Source organism: Sinocyclocheilus anshuiensis, unplaced genomic scaffold (genome assembly GCF_001515605.1).
Source record: "Sinocyclocheilus anshuiensis isolate Anshui unplaced genomic scaffold, SAMN03320099.WGS_v1.1 scaffold413, whole genome shotgun sequence".
In the NCBI taxonomy this organism is placed as follows: Eukaryota; Metazoa; Chordata; class Actinopteri; order Cypriniformes; family Cyprinidae; genus Sinocyclocheilus; species Sinocyclocheilus anshuiensis.
In genome coordinates this window covers 753696-765713 of record NW_015536481.1, presented here as the reverse complement: position 1 = coordinate 765713, position 12018 = coordinate 753696, and the positions used below count along the sequence as shown (strand labels likewise).

The following is a 12018-nucleotide window of genomic DNA, read 5'->3' as shown; positions in this document are numbered from 1 at the left end:
AATACTTTTTCAGTTCTCTGATATGGCTGTTGGTAAGTTTAGGAACAAACTCTATTCATGGATGGCCAGTTCTGTTATTTGTCCAATCTGGCAGTTTCTAGTCTACACTGTAAAAAAAAAGTATACCACCGTAAAATTAATGTCCAATACATGTAATGTCCAATACAGTTTTTCACCGTATATAGTAGGGGAATTTACCGTTAACCATTTAACAGGTTTTTACTGTAGCATTTTTACAGTCTTTTACCGTTAAATTCACGGTCATTTTTTACAGTGTACAATCTCAAAATGGTTCAATAATGTTCCATTATTCGGCCTTTCTGATGTATCAGTCTATCAGTAACACGAAATGTGATATTAAATTAGATCACGCTATCATAAAATCATAAAATTACACATTTTGTGGAGGGTAATTGTAGGTGCACAGATGTAAGCTCAAGAACAACATTAGACAGCATGCAGCATTAAAGACGTAAGGCTTCTCTATAGACCAAATTAAATATTTTTGACCTCTTGCTCCACGCAATTATTCCACATATGGTCATGCATGGTATTTTAAACATTGTTTCAAGGCACGCGCGCAGATGTGATATTACATGCACATGAATTATGGTGCATCTAATCGGTCCCAGCTGATGCGATGACGTAGACGCGTGTGTCCGCGTGTGTTCGGCGGAGGGTGTGTTTCCAAGGCGAAATCTGGAGAAGGAAGGCGGAGATTGAAGGGGGGAGAGAGCATGCCATCTTAAAATTGTCCCTCTCGTGATGCACGGAAAAACGAGCAGGACAAGTCGCGCAGTCTCTCAACTGCATGATCAAATGAAGCGGTAGCCTAATTAAGCAAGCAGGTTTGTAATGCATGCAGAAGAAATGCACAGATGCTGACGGATGTAAGGCTTCAGATGCAGCGGTTGCACTGGTGCTGAATCGGGATGCTTGGTCATGAAATGAAACGAGGCCCGCTCGGTTGTGAGAACACCAACTTGTTTCCTGCGCTATAACGTGAGCTTCGCCGGTTCCATCGATCTGCCGGAACTGGGCAGGCACCGGAGCCGGTCCGTGTGTGCGTGTGCGCACGAGTGAGGAGGGCGAAAGCGGCCCTGGGGTATTTCTGCCACCGAGGAGCAGTCAGCTGCACGCTTAACGGAGAGGAAACTGATCTGGCTGGAATATTTGGCATTGCCGAAAATTATTTAGGAGGAAAGCATTCCTCATTTGCTTAAATCACAGGTACGTACCTTCCGTTCAGTGCGTTTGCGCGTCGCTATTGGTTAGTCAGCGATAATTAGTGCAGTTCGAGGCGCCACCGGCTTTATTTAGGGGTAGTTGGAATGGAGTGAATTTGCCTCGGTAAACGGCAGGCGCTGTTCGGAGTGGATGTGATCAGTGCGATGTGGAATTACTGTGGAGCGAGAATGTCTCCAAATTTGCGTCACAGGATCATTTCCACCATAATGGCACACAAACGTAAAATAATCATTGGCGGTGCGGAATTCGTCATTGTAGTGATTACAGAAAGAACCATAATGATTTCTATGCCTTTATTTTTATGATAAAATATGTGGATGTAGTTTATGGTGATTTAGAAACTTATATGAATCATCTGGGCTGAGAACCGAGAACCGGTTCCGTTTTTTAAACGAAAAATTTCCTGACGTTTCCGTCAACGGTTTTCAAACGTGCCTTCATACGCTAATGCGTACAGATCGCCGTACTAAAATACTCTTGACAGTGTTTCCTGCACTACTATTCAGCGGCAACACTACCACCGAATCTAGTGATCAGTATAGTTCGATTCCCGAACAAATGACTCTTGTGAGCCGGATCTTTTTGAGTGAATCAACAACAATGTAGACCGATTCCCGAACGATTTACTCGTTTGAGTCGGTTCTTTTTAGTGATCCAAAACATACAGTGCGGCCAATCTAGTTCGATTCCCGAACGAATGACTCTTATGAGCCGGTTCTCTTAGTGAATCAAAAACACATAAATCACTCGGAGCCTTAGTGAATTAATTTGAGTCATTTACTGAACCACAATTTATTATTTTTATCATGTTCATCTTTTGACTGCTGATGGAAGTAAATATGAATAATTGTTATGTCTATTTTGTTGTCTTCAAAAGTAATAAAAAACGCTCACAGAATTACAATCTTAACCAGCATCGTTAAATTCCTTACTACTCCCATCCCTGTGGATCATTTATAAGGAGAAATGTCACTCGGGGAGGCGTGAAATCATTTATGATCAGTTTGTTGACGGTTCCTCCTCCATTTGTCATTTAAACGGAGGATGTAGCTACATACTGGACTGTCCCTCACAAAATCCTAGCATCCTACACATCAGATTTGGTCCACCAGTTTTTAGGTCCCTCATGCTGTATTTATGTCAAATACAATGGTAAAACTCATAATTGAGGCAGAGGGGTTTTGTAAGATATACATATGGTATTGTAGTGTTAGTCATCTGATGTGAGTTCCTCATGTTCTTTGGGGTCCAAACAGGTAAAGAGAATTTGCTGAGATATGTGATTAATTCAGGACAGCTGCCACCTGCCACACTCTCCTACACTCTGTTTATATCCCTATCAGGTGTTGCCCCAACTGGGGATTTCTTAAAATAGGGTGGGGGGAGGCTCATGTTTGTGGGTGTCTCTAATTCGCCCTGTCTCCTGTTACCCTGAGAGACTTCTTCTTGCTGCCGACGGCAAACTTGCTGTTGTGCATTTGTGTGGTATTTGGCTTTACAGTGTCATTTGTGGGTGTGAGTGTGTACGACAAAAATACATACATTTGTATACACACTCGCAGACACGACTGACTGCCTCCAATTTTTTCTCTAATGAGCACACAAAATTCGTTAGCTTAAAGGCCTCATTAGTATGTTAATTAGCCTGAGTTGTTCATAGGCCTTTTGTGTGAATATTTGTGTTCTATTCATTGTCTGAAGTGAGAACACTAAGATGCCTCTCAGCAGCAGTTGTCAACAGTTGCGTATGAACGGATTTGCTGAGTGTTCTGCGACGCAGGCTGAGGTGTGATATATACGAGAAGGAGAGAGCAGAGGAATGAAGATGGAAGTTTCCAAACATACTTTTTCCCCACGATTCACGCCTAGCGTGTTGCCCATTAACTTGTAAGTCCTTGTCATAGAGAATTTGTATGCTTCGAAACGCATCAAGGCAGCTATTTGCTATTTGCCCATTGATTACAGGTGCCAACAAGGTACTTTAACACATGCTGAGATCCACATGATCGTATTAGCCTGCAACCCACAGGCATCTCATTGCCATGGGAACAGCTGAGGCAATGGAAAGGAGGCTACCCAGGATTGGCACACCATGCTGAAACGCTGCCAGTCATGTTTCTTGAGAGGTCTGACCTGATCTTTATATGAATGAGATTCAAACCCACAATCTCTGTGTGATTGGATCAAGACATTGCCAATGGCTCCTACTTTAACCTGTTGATTTCATTTAATTGGACCAGTATTGGAGATGTAGCTATAAGCTACTCATAATTAAAAGTAGTTAAAGGGATCGTTTACCCAAAAATGAAAATTCTGGCATCATTCACTCATCCTCATGTTGTTACAAACCTGTATGACTTAGTTTTTTCTATGGAACTCAAAAGGTGTTTTTTTTTTTTGACAAAAAGTCAGTGGGGTCCCATGGATTGTTATTGTTTAAATCGATAAAAAATAATTTTCAGTAATTGAAATAAATCTGAAATAAAATAAAATTACTTATTATATTTATAAAGAGCAGATTATGGTGCTAGCAATGCCAAGGTCATGGGTTTGATTCCCAGGAAAAGCAAGAACTGATAAAATGTAAATTACTCTGGTCTGCCAGTTGCATTAATTTAAAAGTAAATGTAAAATATAAATATTAGATGAACTTAAACCGTAGAAAAACTTAAAAAACTTACCTTGAAATGTTTTCTTGGAAACTAACTGAAATAAATAAGTTGAAGTACTACATTACTAAAACTTAAACATAACAGGATTTACTTATAAAAACTACAAAAATGACAAAGGCACATAACAAAATTGCTAAAACCTAAATTAAGATGAGAATGAAAATAAAAGCTAGTTCAAAATATTATTAAATTCTATAATAGTATATAAATTATACTAAAATAACACTGGTCCCATTTTGTTTGGACTGCAATATTCTTCAGAATATAGTTTTTTCTTCTTTTACAGAAGTCACTCATACAAATTTTCACCAATCCACATAGTAAAGACATAGTATGCCGATAGTCTTTAAATATCAAATTATCAGATTATTTCGAACCAATGAATTTGCTTCTGACAAAAAAAGAGTGAGAAAAACAGACCAAGAGTGGTAAGGATGATGAAAGGAGAAATGTGTAATTGTAAGAATGGCAGAGCTACTTGCTCTCCGACTCTCTGTGTGGGCTTTCCATGCAATGCTGTGTGAAAGTGTGTGTGTCGTCTCTTCTACTGTATTTTTAGTGCAGTACTTTTTCATTCTGGCATTGACTCTGATGCTGAGAGAGTGAAAGAGTCGGTATGCGTGTGTGTTGTCATCTCTGTCAGCACTCTGCTGTCTCATGGGTGTATTTGAAATAATGTATAAGATCTTTTTCATGTTCTGAAGTGTGTTTGCTTGCCTCCAAGAGTGCATCAACACACCCACACACACACACACACACACACACATACATACACGAGACCTGCACCTTGAGACTTGGAGAATCAAATTGTGGTTTTAATACACAGTGCTTTTGGAAGGTCACATTGGGATTACACTCTTACACACATATGAATGCATTTGACCAGAGCTAAAGATCTCCTGAGGTCTTCTGTGTGGGTGTTTAGCAGTGAGATGTTTCCTTCCAGTTCTGTTTAGTTATATTTCATTAACTAAACATGTTTAGTTAACATTAACTAATGTTTATTTAATTATTGGAGTACATGTTACTGAGAAAATACTGTTCTGTTTTTTCTACTTCAAAATTTCATGTTTAAATCAATGTGTTATTTGCCATTTCTGTGTAATTATTTGTGAAATTTGCTAACAGTTTCTGAGTGAAAATTGTTTCTACACCATTTATTTGAGTGTATGTAAAACATCGGAGCAAATTATGATTTAAGTATCACCTTTCTGTTTTTTGAAAATGTGCAGTCATCGCAGCCATAGCTATTACTATACTGAATGTGTCTTGAAAAGCCACAGATGAGTGTAGAGCTGCTCACAGAGGACATTTTTGTTGTATTTCTGTCTTTCAGGATGTTTAATTTTCAAATAATGGCCAAACGGACTCCAGGTTCAGTGTCATATGATTTGTGAGCAGAAAATGAACTGTTAAGTTTAAAACAAACCAGAGGAAGGGCTGTAAAGGAGCATTCAGACTACTGTAGATTTTAAGGATGTGAAAATATTAACAAGGCTGCATTTACTTAAAGGGGTCCTATTATGCTTTTTCACTTTTTCAACGGTGTTGTAATCATGTAAAATATGTGAAAAATAATGTGTTTTTCGAACAACCTAGTATGAGAGCCTGTTCTAGTACACCCCCAAAACAAAATCAAGACTTTGTAAAAGAGCATAATAGGACCCCTTTAAATATCTAGTAAAAAAAGTTAACAACACATAACACACCTCAGGACTGTACATCTGCAAATAACTCATCAAAACTTTCATCTGTAAATAGCACATATGCACATTCAAAGTTCTGTCTACTGACATTTTCTTTTTCTCTGTATTTTATTACTATATTATTTATGATTTATTGTCTATTCTCTTTATTATTAGTGTTTTTATTACCTTAAATTATATGTATGTCTGTACTTTATATGTATGTATATTTGTACTTTCTGTACTGGAAGCTCCTGACACCAAAACGAATGCCTTGTGTGTAAACACACTTGGCAATAAAGCTCCTTTTGATTCTGATTTCTGATTCATTTGATGGAAGATACAGTAATATTGTGAAATATTATTACAATTTAAAATACCTGTTTTATATTTGAATATATTTTAAAATGTAATTTATTCCTGTGATGCCAAGCTGAATTTTCAGCATCATTACTCCAGTCTTCAGTCCCACATGATCCTTCAGAAAGTATTCTAATATGCAGATTTGCTGCTCAAGAAACATTTCTTACTATTATCAATGTTGAAAACATTGTTTGTTTGTTTTTTTACATTTGTAGGGATTCTTTGATAAATAGAAAGTTCTAAATTATAAATTATTATAATTATATATTCAATTATAAATCTATTTACATTTAAATGGGGGCAAAAACAAAAGTGTTGCATTTATAATTTTGTTCAGTGTATATATATATATATATATATGTATGTATAGGTCAAGCTGAGGCTTAGATGTCACACAGCAAAAGTTAAAAATTAAAAATGCTATGTGAATGATTGTGTGTTTTTGCATGTATATGAATTTAGCAATCATACTGAAACAGTACTAACTTTACATCCATGTGACATCAACTTCATGTAACACTCACTATGCTTTGATGGTAATGTTGTGTGATAGTTTGGTTGTTTGGCAGTAAATAAACAGTCTGGTCACTGTGGGCCAGTGGATGGGATTCAGTTTCTCTGATTAGCAGATACAAACCCACGCTGGGCCCCAAAACGCACACACATCCAAGCTTTGTTTGATTTTTATGAGCATGATTTCAGAGACTCATAAAAATATTCCTGTCCCACGCGTTCCAGTGTGTTGCTATGGTAACAGATGCTGACTTCATGTGCAGGGATAAGACAGATCTTTAGCTTCAGACACTCAGCTGTTATTCAGATATGCTACATAGTGCCACCTCAGATGCACACACTTTTGGTCAGCTCCTCTTGTTTTAGAGTTTTTAAATGAAATGTTGTCATTTGGGATTGTTTGCTGATGCCTGTCATATTAGTGTAAGGGACATGTTTTAGTGTCCGAAAAGTAACAGGAAAAGATGAAGAGGGGTTACAAACACAGAGAAGATTGTGTCTGTGTGTGTGGCAGTGTATTTGTAGTAAATTAGAGTTACACCAGTTATAACCCACTATTTGCTGTGTGACTAATTTATGCCACATTCTCTAACTTATCAATAGTGGGTTTCTCTCTCTCTCTCTCTCTCTCTCTCTCTCATACACACACACACACACACACACACACACACACACAGTATAAATTGCATCAGTCTAAATCTAATCATCTATAATCAATCGGCGTGCTATTTCCCTAACTTCTAGTTACAGGCACATGTCACATACATACATACACAACAGGCAGGAAATCCTATTTAACTGCGTGGTAGACCACCGTGGCCCTGCTTTGAAGCATCCCTCTATCCATGTTTAAATATTTCAGCTTCATAACATTTCACTTCAGCTCTTTTAACAGCATCTGTGACAGTGTTAATTACCACAGAAAATAATTTGGACTTGTTTGGCTGATTTGAGCATACAGCTGCAAGACTTAAAGGGATAGTTCACCCAAAACTGAAAATTTTGTCATTAATTACTCACCCTCATGTCGTTCCAAACCCATAAGACCTTCGTTCATCTTCTGAACACAAATTAAGATATTTTTGATGAAATCCGAGAGCTTTCTGACCCTGCATAGACAGCAAGGGTACTACCACGATCAAGGCCCAGAAAGGTAGTAAGGATATTGTTAAAATATAGTGACATCAGTGGTTTAACCTTAATTATATGAAGCCACAGAAATTGTAAAAATTATTTGAAGCTCAAAGAAACCAAAAATAACGATTTTATTCAACAATTTCTTCTCTTCCGTTGTCAGTCTTCACCATGAGAGTACCACGACGCATGCGTGTGGTGCTGCTGACGCATGAGCCGACGTGGATGGTAATTATCTTTCATGTGTAAAGTTTGTGTCTGTTAACACAGTATAACACATCATGTGGTTACAGGCTTCCTCCTCTTCCTCTCTTCTTTCACCCTTCATTTATTGTAATATATGTAGTGTAGACAGAGAGGAGGGAGAGTTGGGGGCAGCTCAAGGCTTCAGGCTGGGCTCTTTTGCTTTACAAAACAGTTTTTCTTCATTAGGCCTTCTGTTTCTACACTGTGCTGTTTACTTACAGCCCACTGCATATGTGTGAGTGTGAGAGTGTTTGTTTTACTCACTATAATCTGGTCTGGCCTGATGGCTCTTGCATAGTCCACTTATGCTCATCTGCATCTGCCACACAACATTTATTTGGGTTTATGAGTTTTTGGAGTTTGATCATGCAACGTATTTAAACTGCTTCCTGAATGTTACAGTAGTTGCAGGAATCATAAAATATTTAAAGATTCTGGTTACTTAATGGTGGTTCTTACTAATTTGTAGAAATAAATAATTAGGATTAAATGTAGGCTTTTCACAAATTAAGGTATCACATCACATGTGTCTCCGAGAATCAGTACAAACTCAAACATCTCTCATCAGTTTCTCTCAAGACCAAATTATCTGAAATATGCTGTATATACAGTAATATTTTAAAATGTCTTTTAAAATCTCTTATACTTGAAGTCTCTTATATTCATCAAATTATATATTCATATAATTCATCATTTATTTAATCAAGAATACAGTAAAACAGTAGTATTATTAAAATAAATTAAAATTTATAATAGCTGTTTTCCCATTAATATATTTGCAATCCTGTGATGGCAAAGGTGCATTTTAAGCGAACATTACACCAGTCTTCAGTGTCACGTGATCCCTCAGAAATCATTCTAAAATGCTGATTTGGTGTTCAAGAAACATTTCTTATTATTAATGTTTAAAGCAGTTATGCTGATTATTTTTTCATTATGAAAAACAAAAGTTCAAAATCTTCAGTTCAAAAATCAGAGTTCAAATAATTATAAATATCTCTGTAAATTTTGATCAATTTAATGCATCCTTGCAGGATAAAAGTATTAATTTCCTTTAAAAATTCGGATTAAAAAAGTCTTACAGACCCCAAACTTTTCAACAGTGGTGTATTTGAGTCTAATTTTTTTTTCTCCCAAGGAATTTGATAAAAAACATGAGACATAGTTGATACTTTAATGAGACATCCATTCTGAGTTTCTGAGTTCTGAGTTTCAAAGAGCAACCCCTTGAGCAATACAAATTTCCTCTGGGTACATTTCTGTGTTAGAGAAAGAGCAAATGAACTACACACACACACACACACACAGACATCATCTCCATCTCCATGTGGATTCACCAGAGCTGCTTCCACAGACTCCCACATCCCCACTGGTGCAGTGGGATAAAAATGTAATGAAATAATCTGTGTCCATATTAGTTAATTATTCCCAGCCCTCTGGGTGAAACCTGCATACATTTCATTTCCAGAACAGACATACAGAAGATCTGTTACAAAGCTTAGTGAGCTGCCTCTGCCTACATTGGTAGCATTCACCCTTTTGTCGTTCTAAACCTGTGTGACTTGCTTTCTTCTGTGGAAATCTTCAAAATTTCTTCTTTTGTATTTCACGGAAGAAAAAATGTCATACAAGTTTAGAGCTACATGAGTGTGAGTAAATAATGTACAGAATATAAATTTTTGGGTCTCTTTATCTGGTTTGTGACACTCCACATAGACACCAACTCTGTGTGCCACTCCTTACACTAAAAGCTAAATTTATTTAAACAGCCTTTGGCTTTAGCATGTTGCTAAGCTAACAACAGCATAAAAATGCACAATACAATCTATAATACACTCTATAAATAAATACACAAAAATGTGTATTACCCTGAACCATTTTTATAATTCTTTTCAGTATTTATTTAACATCATCCACCAGCTTGGGTTTATTTTTTCATTGAGGGCAAACCAATTTCCCCAAAAAAGGTAGTTTAGGATTAAATTGCCTTTTGAAACAGGAGCCTTAAAATGCTACCTCAAATTAGGCAACATGTTGGAACAGAGCAACACGCTGCCCTTGCTCTGTTGTTGATGTTTTTCTGTGCGTCGTTTTGGACATTGCTTATTCTGGCAACATTCACACCTGCTGAGTGACGGTTTTCAGGGTTCCCGCGGGTCCTTAAAAAATCTTACATTTACCCTGCGTTCCATTCGGAAGGGCTCATCCCTATACCCTAATCCCTTCAAAGGGTTTACCATCCGGAGTGAGAGCTTCGAAGGGTTGAGGGGTGTAGGGGACCAAACAACTGTTCCTTGAAATGCCCTTCTGCGTCATTATCACGTGCCCACACGGAGGCGCCGTCATCATGCAAATCTGCGCAAAGGATCATGGGAGCCCGAAGTGTCCATCAGTTGTACCCTTTGAAATCCTTCATTCCGAAGGGCCCTTTGAAGTGGCTAGTTTTGAGCAGTTCGGTTTCGAACGACCCTTCAATATGGCGGCCATGATTGTTTTCACTCCGAAGTGCTCTTCGGAGGGCGATATATCCCATTTGGAACGCACCATTACTTAAATGAAAGTACTTACTTTCTCTTACTTACTCGTTACTTACTCAAATTTAAGGTCATAAAAAGTCTTAAATTGTACAAGAAAGTCTTAATTATGATTTCAAGAGGTCTTAAAGGGGTCATATGATGCGATTTCAATTTTTCCTTTCTCTTTGGAGTGTTACAAGCTCTTGGTGCACATAACGCTGCCCAAATGTTCACGCAAAGAAAGAAGGCGTACCTTTTATTTTCACTGTAGTATTGTTGCCGCCGCCATATCCTGAAGACGCTGTGTGCTTCGTTGTGAAAGCGAAACTACTTTGTTTGGTCTTCCAAAAGAGGACGATATCCGCTTCGTCATGCCTAGAGCTGATCCGTGCTGGTCGCTGAGGGAATACAACAGTATGATAAGGGCGTAACATTTCCGTCACACGCTTGAGGTATTCGGCCAATCACAACGCACTGGATAGCTGGCCAATCACAGCACACCTCGCTTTTTCAGACCGATGAGCTTTGTAAAAATCGACGCGTTTCAAAAAGGCGGGGCATAGAGGAGAAACAATAATGTACAGTATGTGGAAAATAATGTGTTTTTTTAACTTTAAACCTCATAAACACATTTCATTACACCAAATACACAAAATAATGTTCTTTTTAGCAGCATCATATGACCCCTTTAAATTTGGGTACAGACCAGAATTGCGATACAGCTTAATGTGACGATTAAACTTCAGAAGGCTATGATTTTATTAAATAAACAGGAGCTCTGCACATTTCGCTGCTTTGTGTTCTGCTGTTACTGGGGAAACAGTTCCGAAAGTTCCTCCTGCTGGCAGAGAATGAATGTGCATTTTCAATAAGGCTGTTGTGCAATACCGGAGGCTGCAGTTTCAGGACCGCATTTCTAGGACCCTATAGTTTTTTTTTTTTATTATTTTATTTTATTTATTTATTTTTTGTATGAATGTATGTATTAGCGGCTCATACTATTTTATAGCTCTTGCTATTCAATTCTGTATATTATTATTTTTTAAGGAATTATGTAGTTGTTTAATTGTATACACTTAATTATTGTCCTAACCAACTCCTAAGCCTAAACCCACTTAAAGTGCAGTAAACGGTAAAACAATTGCGGTACAAATTAGTGTGATTATTAGTACTTTAATAAATGTAAAATAATTTGAATACAAATACTAATTTACAACATCTAGCAGCACAATGAACTGTTTTGCACAGCTAAATAGACTAAATGGAGATTGCTGACACCCCCTCGAACACTGAAGTTCACGCTAGCTCTTACATTAAAAATTATATGGAAAGATAAAAAATTAATAGTTTCCATAGATCTAGTCTTTGCATCAGTTTGTTTGATGTTTGAATCAGGTCTCCTCTGTTGGAATAGAATTGGCTAGATGGCACTGTCACAAAAAAATAGGGTCCTAGTAGAAATGCGGTCCTAGAACTGCGGTGCTAAAACTGCAGCCTCCGGTATTGCAGGAACACAGTATTGGGGTTGTTTTTTAGACTCCCTGTTTTATAACAGTATTGTTTTTTAGGCTAACTGAGACTTGTCATTTGCACTTATATATTGTTGCTCTTTTGTTAGTTTTGACTGCTTTTATTGTCCTC

General features: G+C 37.5%; 1 protein-coding gene across 1 annotated transcript in view; it reads left to right on the top strand.

Moving 5' to 3' along the window:
• The first annotated feature begins 1013 nt into the window (after positions 1-1013).
• The window catches only part of LOC107683786 (sodium/calcium exchanger 3-like), a 39269-nt gene continuing 28264 nt past the window's right edge, over positions 1014-12018 (top strand). The window contains exon 1 of the mRNA XM_016479833.1: positions 1014-1230. The gene's annotated coding sequence lies outside the window, so the exon portion shown is untranslated. The remainder of the gene's footprint in view (positions 1231-12018) is intronic.